This window comes from Aptenodytes forsteri, unplaced genomic scaffold, assembly GCF_000699145.1.
Source record: "Aptenodytes forsteri isolate BGI_AS27 unplaced genomic scaffold, ASM69914v1 Scaffold159, whole genome shotgun sequence".
In the NCBI taxonomy this organism is placed as follows: Eukaryota; Metazoa; Chordata; class Aves; order Sphenisciformes; family Spheniscidae; genus Aptenodytes; species Aptenodytes forsteri.
In genome coordinates, this window is record NW_008794747.1 from 841,892 (window position 1) to 852,861 (window position 10,970).

Here is a 10,970-nt window from a genome sequence, read left to right on the forward strand (position 1 = left end):
GAGCTGGCAACGTCGGACTCCAGCAGGGCTCCGGGCACCCACACCGGTATTACACCAGCATTTGAGGTGCGGCGGGGGAGCCGGAGCCCCGTCGGGGGCTGCGAGTGTGACGGCCCCAGCCCTCGGCCCTTCCGCGGTTTGCCCCCCAGCAGAGAAAGAGAAGATGATGGGGAGCGGAGAGGGGATGCACTGTCGAGCACTCGTCACTTGCCTCAGCTTCCAGCCCCCGCTTCTGCAGAAGGCGAGAAGAAAGCGTGCCCACACCGCGGCTAGTTTTTTCCCAACCTATTAATTTGCTTAATAAACACGATTCCAGCTATGTTTTCTTCCTGCTCCTTCCCCATGGAGCTGGAGGAGCAGAGTCCCCTGGCCATGGCATGCTGTGAGCCTGCAGCGGAGAGGACGTGTTTAGCAATTCACAGGCAGAAGTGACAGACTTTGACACCAGGCACTTTCGGGCCCTAGGTTAGATGCTGCATGGCATGTGGCAGAGGTTCAGCAGCGATGCACAGCTGCCTCGGGCTCCTGTAAGGAGTTTCTCTGGCTTTTGTACACAAGAAGTTTTGTTGAGCTGGATGGTTCGCGGCAGGAGATGCATGCCTGAAAGTGAGGGAGGGAGCTCACACGAGCCTGCCTGCAGCCACAGCATGGGACATGGGTGAGGAAGACCCAAATTCCCAGCCTGTCCCTATCCTTGAGGCAGTGGATGACCACAAATGTAACTGCAGCTGCATTTACCTCGGTCTCCTAATTCATAAAACAAGGGTAATAACCCCAGTGCTGGCGAGAGCTGGATTCTTAGCAGGTGGGACCAAGGGAGAAGTGGGAGCCATGGTCCCCAAGACCCTTGCACCTCTGCCCAGTGATCCTGAAGTACCTCCTCAGGGCTCTGACATTTTGCCTGCAGTGTGTGATCACTCTGTGCTGGAGAGATACTCTGATTTTTTTTATTCCCTCCATTTTATGTCCATTAGGAGCAGCAGTGCCATGGACTTCATTGCTGTTAGCCAGAGTGTTGCTCCAGAGGATGTTGCTGCTGGACTGTGTGTAATTGAACTCGGTTCGTTAGTGCAGGAAGCAGACTCCACATCAAAAACCAAACACGACCAAAAAACAAAACCAGTCAAAACACCACAATGCTAAATGTGAAATCAGGATTCATACATTTAGTTAGGCTCTTTTTAACAGGCTCTTGGCACAGTATACATAATTCATACTTCAAAAAAATAAAGCCTTGGTGGATCATATGTTCCTACAGCTAATTGCTTATACTACTACTAAGAAAAAAAAAAGCCCCGGTACCACAAAAAGAAAGAATCTCATAGGCTAAAACAGCAGAAAAGCAAATATTTCAAATACAGACACAGAAATGAGCTGAAAAAACATTGCTCAGCTCAATTCAGGCTGTAGCTAATACAAATCCTTCAATATGAGCCTCCCATTCCTTTTGCCCTTTTAGAAAAAGTTTCTTGAAAACTCCTAATCCCTCTAGATAGCCAGTCTTCCCCAGAGTCCTCCATCAAAGCTCGGCTGGACAAAATCTGAAATGTATCACATATGGGGAAAACGCTCGGAGGGACAAAAAATTTAGACAAATACAAAACTCCCAAACTCTTTGGCCTTTTTATCACGTAGCAGCAAAGACGAGAACAAAGACACTCTCTTCCCTTCCATGTCCCCGTTAATAGATTACCACAGGCGTTTGCTTAACTGCGATGCACTGGAAAATACAGAGGGTTTGGTGGCACCATGTTTCCTCCTTTGCAGTGTTTCTCCATTGCTGACATGCTGGTGAGCTGCAACTCCATTACACGGCAAGATGAAGCAGAGCTGTGTGGGGAAAAAAATGGAACTGTTGGCAAAAATTACATCAGTCAAAACTCTACACCTAATGCACTCTGTCATTTATAATCAGGCTAATAAGGTACCAGTGAAGGGCTGTCAGCATTATAAAATATCAGGTGCCAGCAAATTCCTTCAAATTCTTCCAAACCTGCTCCAAGCTGCGTTCTCAAGGACTTGATTTTGCAGGTGTATCTGCAGAGACAGGAGTCCAGGATGATGTTGCACGGTCACTGTAGCAAATATATGCAGGCTCTGATTTTTTTTTTCTAATAGCTCTATTTTTTCTGTGTAAAATTATTTGCAAAACATCATGCAGCACTATTGCTGCAAAGGCACAAAGGAGATACTTTGTGGTGTAAGAATTCACACTACTTAGAAACGTCTTATCTGTGTTCAGCTAATTGCATGCAGGTATGATTGCAGAAGGACGCAGACTTGGGATGTCCAGATAATTTTGCTTCTATTAAAAACCTGCACTCTTCGCTATTCAGTAATAAAATGGAGGCAATACGATTCAGGGTGCTTCGGTTCAAATCTGAATTCAGGCAGCTTTTCAGGCATCTTCATTTTTGGGTTTCCAACTTTTCCTCTGTCATCCCTTTTGCCCTCTACCTGCGCACATGCACCCATGCTCCAAGATTTCCCATCACCGCTGTTATTAACAGAGTTTTGCACAGGAACACCGCTGTGATCAGGCAGCTATGGCTCTCCACGCCCAATCCCTAGCTCTTTGCCTGTGCTACATTTCTACCTGCTAGAGTAGTGAAAAGTGCCCAGTATGTATCAGTCCAGAGAAGTTTAAGTGCTGTTAACAAAGGTATTTGCTGGATTTCCAACTTCTGACATAGTTGTTTCAGGAAAGAGCCAAGAGTTCCCATCCCATGGGATTTAGGAGCCACAGTCCAGACACAACTGGGCAACACAGTGCAAGCAGCTTTAAATCTCCTACTAGTAGTACAAAAATCCGTCACTGGAAAGCACTAAGTCAGTATAAATTCACTCTACCAATGCAAATGTATTAAAAAAGAGGCTGACATTAACTTGGTAGCAGCAGTTTTATGCTGCATAAGATCTCTCTTGCCCACTGCAAGAGCACTGCACTGCACTGCACCAGACGTGGTCCATCATCCTGTCACCAAAACAAATTTACAAAAACTCCAAAGCTGACTCTAACCATGTGCTTTCACTAACTCAGCAAAAGGGGAGCTGTAGGTCCACACCTGATCCAGATCAAATTTATACTGTTAGATGACTTGGTGGTCCAGAGAGCTGAGATTAATGACCCTGGGGGCACGGTCTTGGGCAGCAGCCGAGGGAAGCCTAGGAGGGGACATGAGAATAGCTGCTCCCTCCCTCTGGGGCATGGTGAAGTTTTGCTTTGGGGAGCCATGGGGCAAGGGTCTGTCGAGGAATGAGAGGGAACTTGGAGGGCAGGGAAGGCAGTTTTTACAATTGAGAGTCGTATCGGTGCAAGATGGATGGTTGCCTTTGAAAGCCAGCCCTGATGCTGAACGAAGCCACCACTTCCTTGTGCTGGGCTGCATTAGAATTGAAAACAATCTCAGCAGCGAAACAAAACCAGCTCAGCTGAACAGATGCAAATCCAGCGGCAGACACGGGCTCAAACCAGGTCAAGCTGCACCCATGCAAATTACGGGTTACCCCGGAGCGCACCGTGTCCACACCGAGGGTGTGTGCTGGTGTGCTGCCAGAATGACCTGAACTCCAGCCTGGGTCCAGGCTGTCGGGCAATGCTTGCCTCAGGGGGGAGCCTGGCAAACTGCCCCGTGCAAGCACGGCGAGGCTCTCTCGCAAGTCCCCTCGCTGACTGCCAGATGCATCTCTTCTTGGAGACTCTGCCCGTACAGCTACACAGCAAAGCTGCAGAGAGAAGACTAACTAGCCCGAGGGGAGATTTGCCAGTATAGCTAGACCGATAAAGCACTCCTCTTGTGTAAACACAGAATACACCAGCTAAAGTGCTCTTCTGTCAGCATAGCTTATCCCAGCATAGTTTTGCCAAAGGAATCCTCGCTTGCGTTTCAGCGAGACTGTAAATCTGTTGTAGTGTGGTTAGGAGCCGCTCAGAGCAACATCACCACGAACAGCACGAATCTCTTCACCAGTTCAAGTTTGTTCCCAGGTTTCCAAGGCACAGTGTTGTTCTCTGGTGGGGCAGGTATCGTCTGCTCTTTCCCAGCCAGCATACAACGCCACTGCAGCCACCACGGTGGCCAGCAAAACATGGCCGTGAGGCCAAAACCCCCCAGAGCCCCCAGTGCCCTGGGAGCACCCAGGCTCCTGTCCATACCCAGGGCACCAGTTGCCACTTACGCCTGTGGCTTGTTCCAGCAAAGAAAGCCAAACCTCATCAAGCCCACAGTGCCTTCTGGAGCCCAAACCTGGCCCTACTTAATAATGGTGGCATGTAAATAGTCACAGGGAGGGTTTGCAATGAATGGAAGGGAGGGATGAGTTCACGCTTCTGCTGCCACAGCTGTTGGCCAGTGGTGGCTTCCTGGAAGACTGGGTGAAAGAGCCCCAGTCTATTGACTTGTCTATATAAAACTCTTTGCACTAACTGGGGAGGAAGAGTACTTGCTTTTTTAAATCCTGAGCCCTCCTTTCCTAAAAGCAATGCCCCAGCTTCTCTGGAGAGCGTGTTGTGCCCCTGAGCCTGGTCAGTAGCGAGGACCATGTCTGCACACAAGTAGGGGAGAATTTACAGCTTCAGCAGTCTCAGACTGGCTGAATGTCTGCCACGCTCTAGTCTTCGCCAGCTCTGCACTACCTACACACGTAGGCAGCATGCCATCTTCCTGTCCCAAAAGTTGGGGGATGCGGTATTTCTTTGTTTATAGTGGGGAAGCAGGAAACATGGAAATGTAAAGCTTATCTACAAGCTACGAACACCTCCAGCTCGCCCTGCCCCTGCCCCAAGCTGGCCAGATGTGATCTGGGAGCTCCAGGAGCCCTTACAGTGCCTGAGACACCAATTCCCTACTGGAGCAGGCACACTGGCTCCGGCAGAGCAATGGCTGGCGGCCTCCCAAACCCGCTGACACACTGAGCCAGTTCAGAGCAGGCACAGAGAAAGCTCCGGTCTCTGCAGATGTGCCCAAAGGGTCTTGCTCAACACAGGAATGCTGTGATGGCAAAGAAGTGATGCCAGGTCTGCCGAGACCTGGGCTGTGACCACAGCCTCATCTCGTCCCTTGGACATGGAAAGACCCTGGGTAGAGGCTGCAGCTGTATCACCCTGTTTAAGCTCCGCAAATGGGTTGTGGCACATGGCTCTCCGCGCACACACCTTGCCGGTGGGACTGGACCATGCCAGAGACCTTTAGGCTCCAGTCTCAGGACAGTCTACCCGAAGCATGCAATTGATGCTCCTTGTAATTTTACCAGAGCTGGTGCCATTGCAAATGCCATTCTTATCTACCTAAGTACAGATCCTCGCTTGAATTGTTAGCAAAGTCATGTAGCAATTTGTTACATAAGCTCATTAAGTTTTTTAATGTATCTATGTTAACAGGAACATAAATATGGAAATCTTAATTTCAAACCTGTTTCTGAAAGCATTAGCTGGGAGACTAGTCTGAGAAAAAGCAAACATGACCCAGGAATACCCAGGGATTTATTCAGGGTTTAGGTATCACTGTGACGAATAGAGCAGGAACGGGGCTGTCAGGATGACCGAGTTACGCTCCTCGCTGATCAGCTCTGTGACCCTTTAAAAGCACACTCTTAACAGAAGAACTTCAGTTACTTTGCACTGTTCTTCCTCTCCTTAGCTATGTCACAGTGACAGGCTGCTTTTATTTCTATTATTTTTTTCTCTTATTGCAGGTGGATGATTAACACAAATAAAAGGACTCTGGTTCTCCAAAGGAAACAGTGACATCGACTGCAGCCCAAGTATCCCCAAAGAACAAATGTAAATAGCAAAATGCATTAAAAAAGGGTTCAGCTGTATTTCATCCATTTTCATTTTCAGTAGTAAATACTGAATATTTATAGTAGTAAATACTTTTTCAGGTGTATTCGTGTTTGGCTTGACCTCTTTAATTTGGTGGTGTGACATGGGAGAACATTTACACACCTCATGATCCTGCCCCAAAAGGAACGGGCCAGTTATGGAGCTCTCAGAGCAGGCTCACCTGCTCTGGTCCCTCCACCATAGCTTCACCAGGAGCAGCTGTATAAGCTGTATTCGTTGTATAGGCACGTGAGATACGCTTATACTGCTATCGATACGTCACCACAACACTCTCAGTGCCTGCAGATGGAAGTTAATGTTGCATTACAATGGTATGAAGTTAGCTGCTCCTTATTAATTCTCTGTGTAAGGCTGTGCTGCCAGAAGATGCCAAATCCAGTCTGAAGGCATCTGGGTGCCAGATGAGCAATTCCATGTCCACACTGAAGAAAATTCCCTCTGTTGGTTCAATTTTATTGTATTTTTTAAGGGGTGAATTGGCTGGGGTACTGGCAAAGCGCATACTAGAGCAGGACAAAGCATCGGGCTGGTATACGTGCTACACCATGTGCTCCATCTCAGCAGAGATAAACGTGTCCTGGCACTCCTGATGCTCAGCGGATGTGTGATGCTCGACACTGTGGCAGTGCCTGCATTCACTTATAGCCAATGTGGCCTCTGGCTGCTCTTCTGTGAGCAGCTGCACCAACGCGGCTCACCAGTGCCAAAAGGGGGGGGGGGCTTGCTCTTTAATCTCTTCCTCCTCCCTTTTTTGGGCTCCCAGCAGCAGGATCCAGCTCTTGGCACTTGTTGGACCCCTCCATGCATTGCTTTTGTTGTGTGAATTTTCTGCCAGATCAGTGACTTAAAGTGGCCCATGGAGGACTCCCACGGAGACCAGACACCCAATAGCTAGCTCCAGCCCTCAAACCCTCTTACTCTACAGCAGTTTCTGCATTGCTCTTCCATGCCAGCCACCCAGGACATTAAAATGCACTTCCCTCCCCCACTACATTCCTCATCAGGTAGAGAGGGAGGCTGTTTCTAAAACTCAGCTTTTTTAACAAACCTTTCAACATGCCACAAGCACTGTAAAACTCCTTGGATAGGGAGAGTCGCTCATGAAAGATATGTATATATTTTTATATATATAGGCCACATCACTGGTGGCTGACTGTCCTGACCAGCAGATGAAGTTGGGTGAAGGACCGGGAATTGCTCCTGCTCTCTCACAGCCCCTGCCAGGCCAAGAAGACACCTGGCTCAGCCCAGCCTGGTGTTGATTCAAGCCAAGGATTCATTGTCTGAGACCAGAAACGGTAACAGGGAGGGAATGGGCTGTTCAAGCCCTTTTCGTCATTCCCAGCTTTTCTAAGCCCCTCCTGACACAGCGGCATTGGTTGGAAATACCTGTCCTTAAACCCAGCCATTTCTAGCCATTGTATTTGTGAAAAACTTTCTTCTCGGTGTAAGTGAGACTGGAAGCACCGCTCCTGAGCCTGGAGCCCAGGGGGGAGCAGCAGCAGCAGGCGAGGCATGCACTCAGCCTCTGCATCCCACTGCGGGGCTTTCACACGCTAATGCTGCCAAGTGCTCTGCAGCCCCCACCCCTCAGAACGGCCATCTTGTGTCATTGGCATTGATTGTGAAATATTTCCAGTTGTTAATTAGGCAATAATGACCAATGGGAAGGGCATTTCCTGGCTGTTAGCTGGAGACTCCTGACCCCGAGGTCAGTATCAGTCACCCAGGAATTACTAAAACCTGAAGGAGGAGGAGAAAAGCAGGCCAAGAAGAGCAAAACCCCTCACCTTTCAAGGTGGCGAGTGCTTCTCCATTGCACAACCCCAGCAGGGGAAGGGCAGGGACCTGTGCCTTACCTGCACCCGGGCTCAGGCTGCAGCTCCCTGTGGTGTTCTGGTCTCTGCCCCTCTCTTCCAGTTACTTTCATTTCCCAATTAATCTCCGTGATGATGAAGAAATGGGACATTAAATATTCAAGGATTATCTTTTTTTTTTTTAATACGGCTAAAATGTGAAGATGCAATTAGCAATAAACTGGGCTCCTGCTGGGCCTGTATGTACTAATCCCTCCCCACTTCTAAGGGGAAGATTTACACCTACTCTTCTGGTTTAAAATTGGGACCTTTCTCCCATTTAACCATGGTGCTTGCTCTGCTCTCCCTTACAGGTGGCTGCATTTCAGTACAATGGCCTCCCTGGGTTAATTAAACTAAGGCGAATTACTGTATTTCCTAAGGGGTGACCATATGAAATACTGTGTTTGTGTTTCTACAGAGCGAAGCACCGGAGTGCAAACTACTTCTGGTTAGAGGGTTGCCAGCAACGCGTTAACCTCTTCAGCCTGGCCCTGGGCCAGAACTCGCGGGCCATGTCTGAAGGACAAGTAGCAACAAAAATTAACATCCCCATGCCCGACTTACCCACGCAGAATCTGGCAAATGAACACCACTCCAAATATACTCAGAAGCGAATGACGTGCCAGAAGGGAGCAAAGAACCAGTCAAACTGACATGGGATGGGAACCCCCCCTCTTTTCCTTGCAGGGAGGATGCTTTTGCTGCCTGGGTGGTGGCCCAGTCACTTGTATTGATACCTGAGTCACCAGCTCACACAACAGCAAAGGGCCAGAAGCCTGACACCACGGCTGGGGGACTCTCCCTCCCTCCCTCCTCCAAATCCTGCATATATTTTCCCTCAACCTTTTCTAGGCAAATCCCCTTATGATTGTACCTTGGTAAATGCAGACAATAAAAATAAAAGAAATAAGAAAAGTTTCTGAGAATGTGTGCAATTGTTAAAGGCAGAGCTGCTGCAGCTCTTTGCTCACCTATGGAGTTGTCCAGAAAGGTTTGCCAGTTCCTGAGGACCTCCATGGGTGACCGCTCTGAGACCTCTTCAGACTAGTAGTAGTAAGTGGTCATACACAGGCTATTAAGGACTAGACAGGATGTTTTAAATTCACATCCTTAACCCAAAGTAGCTTTCATGGTCAAGATTAGCTTTTGGCTAAAGAAACAGTGGTAAGATAAGAATATAGAGGAAATTGCCAGGTTCAGAGCTTTGAACGTTCAGACTTTCGGGGAAAAAAAATAAAATTACCTAAAAGCTCGGCCCGAAGTTTTCAGTCTTTTTTTGTTGGCCTATCCTTGGCAGATCTGCAAGTAGGCAAGGATTACTGCACCTTGCTAGAAGCAGGTAGCGTTGGGCAGCACAGAAACTCCATCCTCAGCAGCCTTGGCGAGAAGATGACAACCCATGGATCCTGCAGCACTGTCAGCTTTGGCCTGCAGCCTTAGCTGCAACATTCCTGAATTTTATCCATGCTCCCAAACCAAGCTACAATCCTGGACAAAGAAAGAGATATGATCACAGAGAAAGTCCCACCTCCATTACAAAACAAGCGGGTTAGCACCGGGTACCGCAGCTGCTCCTACCTGTGGACAATTGGACAACTCTCCCTAGAACATTTCCCATCAACTGATAGCCAAAAATATTATTGAAAAATTAACCCATTCAAGCAAACAGATTTTTTTTTTTTTTTACATAGTATTTCCTTTTCGCCTGAGGGATGCTCTGAACAGCCCTGTTTAATATGCACCGTATCCAAATGATCTGTCAGATCATCTCACCTGGATGCGGGCGCGAGTCAGGGTGTTCCTCTCCTTTCCTGTCCAGCTTTGTCTCCCATTCCCAGAAAAAGCAGGTAAGTCCTGTTATCCTGTCTGGTGAACCCTGATTATTTACTGTGATTTTTCAAGCCAATCATGATATGTTGGCCCCAGAAGTACTAGAATATGAGTGGCTTTTCTAGAACACTTCTTGGGGATCAAAATTCACTCACTTTTTTCCCCGGGTGATATTATTCCCTTGGGTGGGTGTGTTAAACCAGCAGCACCAGCAGGAGAATGAAAGGACCTGTTATACTCTGGTGCAAGGAGGTTTTCCCGTTCTTCATGAGGAGCATAAAGCCCTTGAAACTTATTAGGAATCGTACAAACAAGGATTTATACGCAGCCGAGATTGATGAGCTATGTTATACTACCTTTTTAAAAAAAAAAAAATCACAAAGCAATCCACACCCAGCACAAATCAGGGGAATAAAGGCTTTTAACAGACAGTTGCTGCTTGTGAATTCTTTAAAAAATATTCCATCCTGTCTCTACAAAAGGTTGGTGAGGAATTTACAAACGTCCTAATCCCCCTCTAATCCTTTAAAATGCCGAGCTGTGATCGCACATGCTGTTTTGTGATTATGTGTCATGGGCCTGTTTAGATACTTATTAAGAGACACCAACTCAACTCACTTTTGTCATAGAAAGCCAAAATTGCTCGATACGATTTCGTTGCACTTTACATTCTTCTGAAAAGAAACATCAGGTCTGCTCGGAAGGGCGAGCCATCCCCATCCTGTCCCACGCCACTGCCACAGCCTTTGGGGACAACCAGGAGCTCTTCTCCACGGAGGAGGCCGCGTACTTCAAGTTCGTTGAAGATGCAAGCAGAGAAATGCTCCTCTCCTTGCTCTCTGCCTCAGCTTCTTCTCCTTTGCAAGTGGGGATAGCAATAGCTCATCTAATTTTTTGAAATATTTTAGGACCTACATAGAAAAAGCTCTAGAGAAAGACACAGCATATTATTACATCGTTTGGTGGTGCCTTTAGCAAGCACTTAATGGGGACTATGGCTGTTTTAAGTTGTGTGTGATACTTCTATGTGCACAGATAACCAGGGCAGAGCCGGCTCTTAACTGCTCATATGTGTTTAATTAGAGCTGCATTTTTAATCCTTTTAATTTGTATCTCTTTCTTAATAACCTCAGCTTGGCAAAGGTTGAAAAGGAATAAGTTTCATTTGAATATTGGGTAAAACTTGGTAACAGCAGAGCAGATTGTTTAGCAAAAAGGTTACAGCATGTTCTTTAAAGACTATGGGTAACAGTTTGGCTCCATTAAACTCTGTAGCTAGCTAAGCCTAGGTTTTCACCCTTTGAAAATAATTTCAGAGGAGCTTAATAAAAATACACTGGAGCTCAGCATATCATCCAAGCTTGCTATGGGAAGTTTAACTATATCAATGGGGGGGGGGGGGGGTTGTTGGCCTGTAATTTCAAGGAAAGAAAAAT